Source organism: Quercus lobata, chromosome 10 (assembly GCF_001633185.2).
Source record: "Quercus lobata isolate SW786 chromosome 10, ValleyOak3.0 Primary Assembly, whole genome shotgun sequence".
Taxonomy (NCBI): Eukaryota; Viridiplantae; Streptophyta; class Magnoliopsida; order Fagales; family Fagaceae; genus Quercus; species Quercus lobata.
In genome coordinates, this window is record NC_044913.1 from 52,317,797 (window position 1) to 52,331,730 (window position 13,934).

Consider the following 13,934-nt stretch of genomic DNA (forward strand, 5'->3'; position numbering starts at 1 on the left):
CATAATTGAGTACATACCCATTGGGCTTAGGCCTTTTGGGTTAAAATGTGTCTCTATATGTTATATTAATTACTCAAGAAAGCTCTTCAAGGTGTTTAATCTCCCCAACAAGTGGTATTAGAGCCCATGGTGGTATGTGCCGAAGGTAGTAAGGTGTTCATGGTCTCTATCCAACGGAGACAGAGAAAGCCTAAACGGCCCACACACAAAGATCCTAGAGAAGAAGAAAAAAAAAAAAAAAAGGAATATTGCTAATGGTACTAAATAATGGTGTGGTGCGAGGTTCCCATGGATGTGCGTACAGGGTTGACACGTGCTCATGAATGGCGTATGAGAGACCCATGAATGACGTATGAGAGACCCATGAATGACGTGTTGATGAAGTGAAAAGCCCATTAGGCAAGGGGGAGTGAATAAGACTTGTTTATGGCCCACAAAGAGGTCTTAAAGCCCATAAAGAGGCAGACTCACACATGAGGGAGAGATTGTTGGGTTACACGTGTGAGTGAAGTCCCACATTGAATAAAGATGAGAAGAATGAGTGGTTAATATAACAGAATTGAGTACATACCCATTGGGCTTAAGCCTTTTGGGTTAAAGTGTGTTTCTATATGTTATATTAATTACTCAAGAAAGCTCTCCAAGGTGTTTAATCTCCCCAACATTGAGTTTATGAGAGAGTGTGTGAATTTTTCCATAAACAATTTAGTGTTGGTAGTGCAACTCCTATTGCTTTTGACAAGTGTAATTTTTTTTTTTTTTCCTTTTCTCTTACTAGTTTATCAAGGTACTACATCATTTTGTAGCCTCTTATAAGAAGAGGTCGTTATGTGCCTAATTCATTTTAATTAACATTACATAAATAATGATAAATAAAGATAAAGATATGCAATATTGGTTTAAATAAATTAGGATTGTGGGTTCTAATTAACTCAATTGATGATGTCTTTTGTTATTGAATAAATTAGGACTAACCTCACTCTCAAAGTAGTTTTAACTCTTAAGTTAATTAACATCAATGATTCAACAATGTTTTGCTGTTCCATAATTATTTCAAAATCAACTCAGTTTCCAATCTTCAGGTTTAACATCGATTATATGTAGTCATTGTTATTCCTATTTGTTTTGGGCATATTCTCATTTTCATTGGTAATGTGATGATTTTTTGCGAGTGTGAAACCCTTTTTTTAATGTCAATTTTTTTTCTCACTCCTTTTTCTTGCTTGTTTTTCTTCATCATCATAAACGATGAAATTATTTTTTGATGGGTAAGATACACAGACACTCGATGAGTCTTAAACCCACAATCTCACTCTCCAATCAATTAGTATGAGAGAAGGAAGTGTTAGTTGGGCTATAGCTCATTGACAAGATAAGTTTTTGAGTGTGTGTTTGGTATTAGCTTATTTAGTTTTTTGTTGAAAATGTGTTAAAGTATAATTTTGTTTTTAAAAAGTGAGGTTTTTTTTTACCTAAAAGCTAAAAATTAAATGAAAAGGCTGAAGGCAAACAGATAAGTGAATTTTCTTTTGTGTATCCTATCCATATTGAGGGGCCCTTTCATTTTCTCGTAGGGTTTGAAGAAGGTTTTAAATTACTTGAATCCTTAAGGAAAAAAACTATTGAACTAATTAATTTTTAATAGAAATGCAAAAATTAATGACTGCGACTACAAGTCTATGAACATTCTCTTTGTGCTTTATATATCAAAATGTTGATATATTTGCCAAAAATTGTGGTTGAGGAAGGTTTTAAATTGCCCGAATCCTTGAAGGGAAAAATTCTTTTACTTGGTTAATTTTAATGGAAATGCCACAAATCAATGACTGTGACTACTAGTGAATGAACATTCTCTTTGTGCTTTATATATCAACATGTTTATACATTTACCTAATTAGCTATATAACTCAGGCTACTAATCTTTCACTTACAATGATCAGGGCCGGCTCAACAAATTTGGGGGTCTTAGGCAAAAAGTTTAGGCGAGGCTTTTTTCAATTATTTAAATATTAATTAAATAGTATTTATTTAACTTTTGATTTTTTTTATCATTTGGAACCTATTTATCATTCTCTTTGAGATACAAAATTATTAATTAAATTTTTACATTCAAGTTTCATTAACATTTCCTTTCACTATCACTTAATCTTTTAGTAAACATTTATAATTAAAATAAAACATGATCTATAATAGAAAAACTATAAATTATCTGGAATAAAACAAAAATTAAAGTATAGAACAATAGAACTTGGTTTGTCAAAACACAATTGCAACCTTAGAAATAATACGATCACTTTACACTCTAAATCTGCACAAATAAAAAATTATTTATCACATAACTTCACAAATTAATTTTAATACAAAATATATTATCCTAAACTTATAATTTTATAAAATTAAGATAACACTCGTACATATAACAAATTAATGACTTTCTAATTGGATGGGAAAAAAAAGCAAAAAAAAAAACTAGATAGTCTAGAGGTAGGTTGAATAAATAGAAGCACTAAAATAAAAATAGGTGACCGGCCAACTCAGCATTAAAGCTTGAATTAAAACGAAAAAATATATAAAAATTAATTTTCAAAAATTGCTTAATCGTAAGAAACGTGTAACTATATGGCACGGTTTGGATCCACGTTTATTCACCACGTTTTGCGTTTACGTCTAAAAATTGCTAGGACCCACGCTACAAAACGTGGAAACGCAACAGGAAACGCAAAGCTGAAAAAAGAGCTGAAACGTGGTTCTTCTGTGGCGCACCGTTTCATTAATCCAATAAACGCGTGTGTACTGTTCATGGACCAGACTCTTGTGCGTTTCATTGAAGAGCTGCTTCATTCTCATATCAGATACGAACCGTTTCATTAAAGAAAGCTCTTGCGCTTACTGTGAACACAAATTTGATGAATAATGTGCGTGTACTGTGAATAAAACCACACAGCTTGGAGACCCATTTGATCAAAATGGTGCGCTGCCTCTCAACTACCTTGGTTCAATGCCTTCAATGCTGGTTGGTGCTCCGTCCGAATCGTCTTCAATGAGTTGCACCTCCCATGAACCACAAAACTATCAAAACAGAGCACACACAGTACTCATAAACCCATTAGGCGAAATTCTCTGAACCACTCCCCTCTGTTCTTCCTTCGCTCAAGCGAACCTCCTCTCCACCGTGGACACCGTTGCCGCCACTGTGGGTCTCTGCATTCATGGGTAAGAGTCAAATAACTTCTCATGCTCTCTGATCTGTTGGTGTGGTTATATTGTTTTCCAAGAGACTTTTCATCAATCTGTGGTTTTTTTTGTGTTCAATGTTTGTGCGTTTTTTTTTTTTTTTTCCCATGACATTAGTATGTGGGTTTCTTGATCCTTTGTGTAATACCATTGTTTCTCTTCCTACCTTTGTTGTATTTGGATATATGTCTGAGTTTACTTTTTCATTTTGCATATGGGCATGCCTAATTGATTATGCACACGAACTGCTTGTTGATTATGCACACGAACTGCTTGTTGAAATGTCTCGATGAGTATAGAAGGAAGTTGTAGGAAAAATGGTTAAGGAGAAATCGAAGGACGATGGTAGTAATGATCTGAGAGCTAACTGGAAAGACCCTAAGGAACTACAAGCTTTTTTTCAATTCTGTGCAGCTCAAGTCCTAGCCGGCCAGAGAAAATGAGGATTTCTGACCAAAATTGGGGTTGACAAAGTGATTGAGCAGTTGGGTGACATGGGAAAAGTGGTGACTCACCTGCAAGTGAAAAACAAATGGGATCATCTGAAAAAAGGGGTGGAAGGATTATAACCAATGTTTTGACAATGAGACTGGGTTGGGTTATGATCCTGGAACTGGGATGCTTAATGCCACTGATGAGTGGTGGACCCGAAAGATTGCGGTTAGTTCACTTTACATAATTGTGAGAATTTTTACTATCTACAACTATATTATTGTGTTCTAACTACTGGTTGTCCACATGTAGGCATGTCCCAATGCAAAAACCTTTAAAAATAAAGGTTTGTCGAATCGTGACTTCTTGAACATCATGTTTGGAGGCACGGTTGCAACGGGGAGATATGCGTTCTGCACAAGCGGTCAAATACCAAAGGAAACCACCGAAGGGTCTGGGGACTCTGCTGATAGCACAGAATTTGTTGACCCCCAATATGAACCCTTTGTGAATGTTGATGCAATGGAAGTTGAAGGTCCATAATCGTCGAGGGCAGGACCAGCAGTGACTAAGGGAAAAGGCTTGGCAACCAATGTCCACCTTTTGAAGCCAATTTGCAAGAAATAAAAAAAAAAGGCGTTCAGTTGCGCAAGAGATGTCCGACTCTTTGAAGAGCATCTCAGATGTTATTGTTGAGAGTAGAAGTGTAAGTACATATATGGATATTGCTTCCACAACAACAACTTAGGTTAAAGCAATTTTGGACATGGTGTTGAGTCTTCTAAGGGTGCACTCGGGTCATTACCTTCATCTGTTTAGCACCCTCTACTTCATGGAAAAAGAGCGGGGTGGGCACATGTTTGCTGCACTTGGCAATAACAAGGATGTCTAATTGAAGTGGCTAGAAAAAGAGTACGAAAGGCACCCTGAATTTCATTTTGAGTGAAGGAAAGAAAATTGTATCGATAGGAACACGGGCTTGGTGTAGTAATCGGATTTTCAGTGTTGTACCTATGGCACTATTTTTTTTTTTTTTTTTTATTTGGTATAAACTAAAGCTTACCATGGTTGTGTATGTAAGACAATGCACTAATTTCCTATGTCAACTTCTTGGTATATTTATATATGTTTTCCTAATGCCTCTTTTAGCTGACTTTTTTGTATTTTCGATGGTTATGCATTGTTATTTGTCGTAAAATTTGATGATGGTCATTTATGATTGGAAAGGTTCTGTCAATAAGTCTGCTGTGACATTTTCTTCACTAGGGATGCCTATTTTTTCTGCCCTTGCTTTTTGTTTGTGAGATCTTTGATGCTTTAGTTAATGTATCGTCTCTCATTGAGATGAATGTGTTTGTGTATTGAATATTTGAATGCGTGTATGTATTTTGATATGTATGCATGTGTATGAATTTCAATTCATATATATATATATATATATATATATATTTGTTTGTAAGAATGCATAATTGTGTTTCATAGTTGAAGTATATGTTAATACATTCTATAAAATATGTGTTTTGTGTAAAGCCTTGATCTGGATTTTTGATCTGGATTTAAAGGTATTTTTGATTATGCTATTTTGTCCCCTTGGCATTGTGAGCATTTTGATATTGCCCATCTCCCTTTGATGAATGGAATGACAAGCCCTTAAAAATCTTGGTGATCAGGTCTGCATCACGTTCTGATCAGGTGCTGCATCAGGTGCTGCACCAGGTTGCATCAGGTGCTGCATCAGGGGGTGCATCAGGGATGCATTAGTTGCTGCATCAGGTGCTGCATCAGGGTGCATCAGGTGCTGCATCAGGGGGTGCATCAGGCTGCATCAGGTGCTGCATTACCATTATATATGATTGAATCATGGAAGCATAAAACAGAATTCAAGTTGCATGTTTCTTTCATTGAGGGACATTCATTATATATGATTCATTTTTCTGCTTAAGGGACAGTTAATGAATTGTTTTAAGTGTCCCTACTATCAATGAAATTTCTGAGGAACATGCATAAACCAATACCCTTATCAGCCCAATCCACAATTCTGTCATGCAGGGAACAAAAGTTTTCATAAATCTAATAGCCTCCCAAGCAGAAGCACTAGTAAACTATGCTGATTTAGAAAGAAGCCTTGAAACTTAATCACTAGCCTCCATTTTCAACTGAAACAATTTGCTTTCAATGATTAGAAGATCTTCTGTCCTTGCTTTGTTACATTTCCAACAGGCTCCTTGTTTGATAGTAGCCACTTTAGCATGAAAAGAACTAATGTTTTTCTTGCGTGTATCATAAATCACCTTATACCCATACTTGGGATAAAAGGTCCATCTGAAAGCCAGAGGAACACAGAACTACCTTCCCCAATTGAATGCTTGATAAAAGAGATGGTTTCATCCCTCAACTTCAAAAGTTTTCTCCAAGCAAATACTAGGAGGTTTTATATTTTATAGGGCTTGGGAATTAGAAATTCCCCTCTTTAACATGCCATTTACATGTTTTCTTTATTGTATGTATTGTACTAGTTGAGTCTTATGGTATTCAGCGGTTCATAGACTCTGCTTGATGCTGACAAAATAAGCCATCTCATCTTTAACAGTGAGTTTTGATTTAAAGAAAAAGGAGAGAGAGAAGGGGGGGTGGTGGTGGTGGTGGTGGTAATTTTTTAATAATTGTCTAAAAATTCTCTTCTAGAACCAGAAGCAATTAGATTGATTTTTTATTTATTTTATGGGATATTAATAAATACTTATATTGTTTTATGCAATTAACGTGATTTGATAAAATAAAAAAAAAGGTTTCTGATTTGATAATCTGTTTGCAGATTGCTTGCAATTGAATTCTCTTGGTATTCAGTGGGGAATACCTCTACATATTTGGACTCAGTTTCATTTTTTCTTTTGTAAAGAGGGATGCTTGTTATTTATTGAGGTATCCATTGGATAAAAACAGTGAAGGAATGGATAATTATGAGCGGGTTTCAAAAGATTCAACTGCAGATAGCTAGAGAGAGTTTCAGACGATTCAACTGCAGATAGCTAGAGATCTTCAGCTAATAAGAACTCTTTGTTCTAGGAAAAGAAAAATTGAATATGCTAGTGGGCAAAGCAGTGTAACCAAGCAGAAGTTACAGGGGCAGCAAAGCAGTGCATTGAAAACCATTACGAGTGGGGAAATGAATCTGCTTTAGAAAGGAAGGAGAGGTATATAGTTCACGCCTTGAAAAAGTTACTATTCTGCTCAAGAAATAGAAACATTATAATATTTACAAGCAAGTATGTTTTAGGTATGTCATTTGATGCTAAACAGTTTATGTTCCAATCCATTGATACACCAGAAAGGTTATAAAATTATATAATATAATAACAACAAAAATAATAATAACTATAAAGCCTGTTAATGTTTATTGTACAGAATCCAGTATGCAGTGTTTTACTATAAAATTCATAAGAAGAAACATCTTTACAAATGTGCACCTCCGCCTTCTTGAGAATGGGTTCTTGGTTGAGGTTATGGGCTAAAGTCCCATGGAGTGTAACTTGCTTACCCATCAAAATATATGTGGTTAGGTGGTTTTTGTTTTGTGACATCTTAAGGTTCTGTGCATCTTCACCCTCATTAGGGTGGGCTGTTGGGTTCAAGTCCTATGGGGTGTGTGAGTTTCATACTCATAAAATATATTTGTTTTTAGGTGGTTTTTGTTTTGTGGCATATGGCCTCTAAATTTTGTGATTTTCTATGGTTACTTATACAGACTATTTAGTTAAGTGACATCACATTTAGCCCAGATTATCATCTCCAAAAATTCCTGTGCCCTTGGAAATATATGTAAAAGGTATTTTTGGTAAATTAAGTGACATCACATTTAGCCCAGATTATCATCTCCAAAAATCACCCTGTGCTCTTGAAAATATATGTAAAAGGTATCTTTTGTACCTAATCCCAAGATTACATACTATTTTCTTGATATTTCTCCTCTACCTTTTTTTAATTATTTTATTTTAAAATTTTTTTATTTCAAGATTTTCATTTTGGGGTTATATCTTAGAAAGTATTGGTGTTTGTTGTTTTCCAGGTCGTTTAAAATGTGGAAATAATTAAATATTTTATACTTCTAAATTCTGAGGTTTTTGTTTATACTTTTAAAATCTCTTCTAAGATTGTGGAAATTTTTCTTGTGCTTCACCTAAGTATTGAGAGTTTCTTCTGCTGTGTTGGGATATACAAGGAGAAATAGGCATTACTGTGGACTCAAGGTATACAAAAGGATAGATTTGCTAAACGACTCATCTGATTCCCAGCACCAGTGAGTTTCTATACTTTCCCCTCTAGATGTGAATATACAATTTGTAGAAATCTTAGATGAAATCATGAAAGCATATGCTTAGGATTGTTAATTTAGCTTTTTTTTTTTTTTTTTTAACTAACCTACGTATTATAGTATCACATTAGTATTTGTACATATGCAGGGACAATGACTTTGACCTGAGCGATGACATTGTACTCACAGCATATATAGCTGGGTGTGCATGTGTATTTTACATGGAGACCTATATGACCAAAGTACCATTGCATACAAATATACAAAGTGGGTATGAATGGGTACAGTATATATTACCTGGAAATGAGGAGAAATGTCGAAGACATTTTAGAATGTCAAGCCATGTGTTTGGACAATTGTGTAATACATTGCACCAGTATGGATATAACGGTACTAGAAGAGTTTGCTTGGAAGAGTCTCTAGTAATGACATTGGTGGTATTTGGTCATGCTAAGGGTAACAAAATGGTACATGATAGATTTCAGCACTAGGGTGAGACAGTGCATCGACATGTGGCTAAGGTAGTTAAATTGTTAGCCACTGCTATGGCAGCGGACATTATCAAGCCTGCTGATCGTACATTTCAGGACGTGCCAGAACATATTCAGCATTCAGGTCGATATTAGCCACATTTCAAGGTACTTTGTAAATTTGGAATCTTGACTTGATTTTATTCAAATTATATTTATGGTTATACCACGTATTTCATTTCACATTTGAATTTTGTGGCACTGGTTAGGGTAGCATTGGTGCAATTGATGGGGTCCACATCCCCGTGGTCGTATCAGCTAAGAAGCAACACCCGTACTATGGCAGGAAGGGGATCACCACAACAAATTGCATGTGTGCGTGTGACTTTGATATGAAGTTCACATTCGCATGCGTAGGATGGGAAGAGTCAGCGCATGACACGAGGATTTTTTTAAGCTGCCTCAATAATGAGAGTTACAACTTCCCAAAAGCTCCAGCCGGTTTGTAAATATGTAGTTTAATTACAGTATTAAAGTATGTATTAATGTAGTGAAAATGCTAATGTAATAAACGTGTTCATCTGCAGGAAAGTATTATCTTGTTGATTCAAGGTACCCTATAAAGAAAGGGTTCCTTGCACCATATAAGGGGGAGAGGTACCACATCCCCAAATTTCAGCCTTATGAAGTGCTACATCGTCCAAATGAGAGATTTAATTATCTCCATTCATCACTCCGTTCGGTCATAGAACGAACTTTTGGAGTTTGGAAGAATAAATGGAAAATTTTGAGAAATATGCCAAGGTTTCATATACGCACTCAATCGAGAATCATTGTTTCTACAATGGTTCTTCACAATTTCGTTAGAGCACATGAGATAAATAATAATGTTGATAGTTCCAGATCTACAGGGGGCACATCTGGACGTAGTGAGAGAGGTGATTACGATGCCATGGCACACGCAATCTCAATCTTTGACGAACCTAAGATGAAACAGGTTCGTGACAATATCACAGCATCGATATGTGCGGATGATAACTAATTATGGTAACTATTATTTTTGTCACAATAGAAATTTAGTGTGGTTGAAAATATCATTGACATTATGGAAATCTTTTTGTGGGGACCAAATTGAACAGTTCACAAACTTCAATAATGTAATACCATTTTTTGTTGTATTGTTGGTAAGCAAAATTGAGGGCTCACAAAACTTGATTGTAATACCATTGTAGTATGCATTTGTATATATTCGTTACACGTGAAACTCATGGGTATTGCAACAGTAGATGTCAAGGTTACAGGGGACTTATAAATAGACCCCAATCTTATTTGAATAAGAGATAAACAATACTAGAAAACATAAAACCCCGTTTTTATATAGGAGAGAGTATAGCTTCAACATAATTAAGATTGTACTCTTTCTACTACTTTGCAACCTAGCTTTGGGTCACAGAGTACGACTCTTTCTAACATTACAGAGCAAAGCATCACGCGCAATTAAAACTACATGAGAAAAGCCATCAACTTCCTTTGTAAGAAGATCTATAGTCCCTGTGGAAGTCCCTCTGCTTTCCTTGCCAAATCTGAAACAGAATCCTGGAATGCTTCCACTTCAATAGGGTCCACACCATCTTGAATCATGGGATACAATTTCTTTACACTTGCATCAACTGCTTCGAGCTCTTTCAAAACTGTAAATCTTCCACTTGAATATAAATATCTAATTTCGCTATTAATGCTAGTTTGCAAACTGGTAAAAGCTTGAGCCCACATGTATTTGTCATCAACATTCAAATCAAACAACTTTCTTGCTGAACCAGAGAAGGCTGAAGGAAAGACACTGCAGATAAATACCGTCTCCACCTTAACCCCATACATGGCACACATTAAAACCTTCCGTTTGGCTGAGTTCTTAACCTTGTCCTTTGGGTTAAGCTTTCTCAGCCTCCCACCTAAGGTTTCCTCAAAATTGTTCAACAGTAAAAGAGGCCTTTTAGACAAATTGGAACCCTTGGGTGATATCATCCAGAAAGGATTTCCAAAATGGAAGAAGGGATGGGGTAAGTCATGTGGATGACTCATGTCAATGAATTAACTGCACAAGAAAGTTAAAACATGCAGGGATGAAATTAGAAAAAGCATCAGAAAAACCATAAGACAAAGCACCAAATTCCTGCACCATATGAAAATAATTAATACAATTCAAAATTTTTGCATGCAGCATAAACAATTCCTTGAGACAACTGCAGGAAAGTAATCATTCTAGCAAAGATGTTTCTACCAAAACACCTACCTATGGATAATAACTAGAACCAAACAAAATACTCCTAGAGATTTTATTTTTCAAATTTTAATAACCCACCATCAGGAAACAACAACAACAACCATGCCATCTCAAATTTTTTGGGTCGGCTATGAAACCTAAACAAACTAGCCAATATCCGGCATGTGTAATCATTAGTTGATGAAAATTTAGATCTTGCACATTTCTTTTTTCTTCTCAGCAATATAATCAAGCTAGAGACTAATCCCTTGACTTCCTTCAAATCATATTCATATAACAGATCTAGATCCCATCATTTCCATTTTCACAAGGGTAGTCTCATGAACCCAGCTTTCAAGAGCAAAACCAAAACCAAAAAATTGAAAGAGAAGGCTTCCCTTCTCTTCTTCTACGTTTGTTACAAATTTACAGCAAGTAATTAAAAAAAAAAAAAACAATGAAGATCCAAAACCCAAACCCTCTTCTTGGTATAATTATACATCAACAGCAAAAGGTTTAAACTTTCAACCATAAATCGCTTGCATCCAAACATATACCATCAGAAATTAAAACAGAGCTTTCATTATCAACCATAAGTATTTGTGTGACAACTTTAAGGTCCATGTTCAAGATTTAGAAAAGAATATAGAGCTTTCATTATCAACTACTGATATCAAACAAGTTCATAATTTTGCTGGTAAGACAATTCAGCTCAGTTATGATGCCATTTGCAATCAAAAGGGAAAGGAAGAATGCTAATTTTGTAGTAGTCATAAAAAAACTTGTCATGCGATATCCCTATTTTGGCATTGCAAAGAATGAAATTACAAAAATACAAAGGTTACTATAAATGTAAATAATCAAAAATAATCATAACTTTAGTTCCAAGTTGAAGCAACACCATCAGAGCAAATCACTGTTTTCCCCATCTTATTCAATCCCTACTACCACCAACCACAAAGAGAAAACAACCAAAAAAATCTAGTCCATGAAAAGTTTCAAACTTTCACAACTCATAATTGAATCCCAAAAATACTATAAAAAACTAAAAAAAATAAAAAATAGTAAAGCTCAAAAGAAAGAGTCTCTCCTCTATGAAAGTAAAAAAAATCACAAAATCTTCAATCTCCACCATTTTCACACCAAACCCATTTCACCACCAAACCCATTTCACAGCTCTCTCTCTCAAAGATGGAGGACATGCTTACCAAAAAAAAAAAAAGATGGAGGACACAGTTTTCGCTAAGCTTTCAGACGATGACATTGTGGGCTATGGCTGTGAGTCAGGTGATCCCTGTTCTGATTCGATATCCCTGTTCTGAAGGAAGAGTACACGTCAACGTCGGACTGGGGTTCTCTTCTGTAGTAATCAGATTTCTCACCTGAGCTCTTCACCGGTTAGACCGATGTAGGTCTTCTCTGGTGGGCATGGAACTCTCATCAGTTCAAGCCCTAGGGTACGGTGAGGAGGGAATAGAGAAGGAAAGGAAGAAAGAGTTTTGTTTTTTGGTATTTATATGCTACAGTACTTTTAGCTCCACTACAATACCCGCGTTTGGTTCTTTCCTCTGCGTTTTTTTCACTTATTTGCTACAGTGTTTTCAACAATAAGTTTTCAGTTTCAGCAAAATAAGTTCTATCCACATGGGTTCTGAAAACTCCTGTAGATTGATATGATAACTTCTGCAATTCACATGGGTTCTGAAAACTCCTGTAGATTGATATGATAACTCACAGCATAGAAAAAAGTGGAATGATTCCCAGCCATAAACGTGTACACTTTGGACTTTGGAGAAAAATATTAAAATTTTTAAAAGTCCAATAAAAAGACCTGTGGTGGTGACTATGACTAAAGAGTGTTTAGTTCCAATTCCTTAACAACAAAAAAAGAGAGAAACCCAAATCAATGAAACTCGACAACAAGTAAAAAAAAAAAAAAACTCAGTAGCAAGGAGAATAAAAAGAAAGGAAGAGCAAATAGAAACAAACCTGAATGAAGATCAAAGAAGAGTGGCTAGAAAGCAATGAAGAATGCTATAAAAATAGAATCAAGATGGAGACTAGAGAGAAGAAAGGTGAGCAGGAAAAAAAAATACTAATCGATACTGTATTTGATTTCTTGAGATTTAAGATGGAGAGAATATGTTTTTTCTGTCTATTTTTTCCTTAGATTCAAGTAATAAATGTTAGTTTTTATCAATGAAGTTATTTATAAAGCCATTATTCAGATCTTAAATAGGAACATTATCTCTTCAATTTCTATGTTTTGGGAAAGGGGGCTTTAATTTTTTTTGGATAAACCATTCGTTACAAAGGGGCCTAATTTTCTCTCTTCAAAGGGCCTTAATTTTCACTCTTCATATCAATTTATTTCTATTAGTGTCACCTTAAATTTTTTTTCCTAGGTGAAGGAGCAATAATTAATTTGCATTGATGAGGGAGTCTTCTTTTATTTGGGGCATTACACCATTGCATCAACTGCTTCTATGGTTGAGCCAGCCCTGACAATGATTGATGTTATTTACCTATTTGTCAATGTACTTATCACTATGCTTAGCTAACTTTCATTACGAAACGAGCTTGATCCTCACTATGGTGGAGTCTGGATTCGGCTTATATTGCATCCACGTTTGCCTTCAACGCGTTTCAGGCTTTTTTTTTTTTTTTTTTGGTAGCCGCACTTGTTGACTTTTCCACAATGAACAGTGCATTCGTGCACTGTTCATGGACTCACAAATTACACTTTTCAGCAACTTTTTCATTAAAAATGGGTCCCACGATACTATTCACACATTTAAAAATTATTTTACTACAGTATTTTCAGTTTTCAGATTTCAGTTTCAGCAAAATAAGTTCTATCCAAACAGACCCTATGTCAATGGTCAAAGTAGATTGCGATTCATTTGTGTGTCAGCACATAGTGTTATTTCTTTACCATGCATGCAGTTTAGCCTGTGGAGTAGTGCTTTCTTCTTTTCATGCAGCTTCACTATCTTGCTATATGCTTTCTTGTCATTGTAAACTGCTTTCCACCTAAAAGATTTTGATCAACATTAGATTCAAGAAAATAGTTCTTATAATACCTGTTATAGTCAAGAATTGAGCCTTGTTTTTTCATCATCTCTATATAGCTATAATATAACATAGCATTTTCAGTCACTTGTTGAAACTAGAATTGGAGCTTTTTTATACATGTTTGTCCTCATACGCTATAAAGAAACAC

The 13,934-nt window shown here is 35.3% G+C and overlaps 1 pseudogene; it reads right to left on the reverse strand.

Annotated features, from left to right (window-relative positions):
• Positions 1–9,852: 9,852 nt before the first annotated feature.
• LOC115964939 lies at positions 9,853–10,530 on the reverse strand (annotated as a pseudogene).
• Between the last annotated feature and the right edge of the window lie 3,404 nt (positions 10,531–13,934).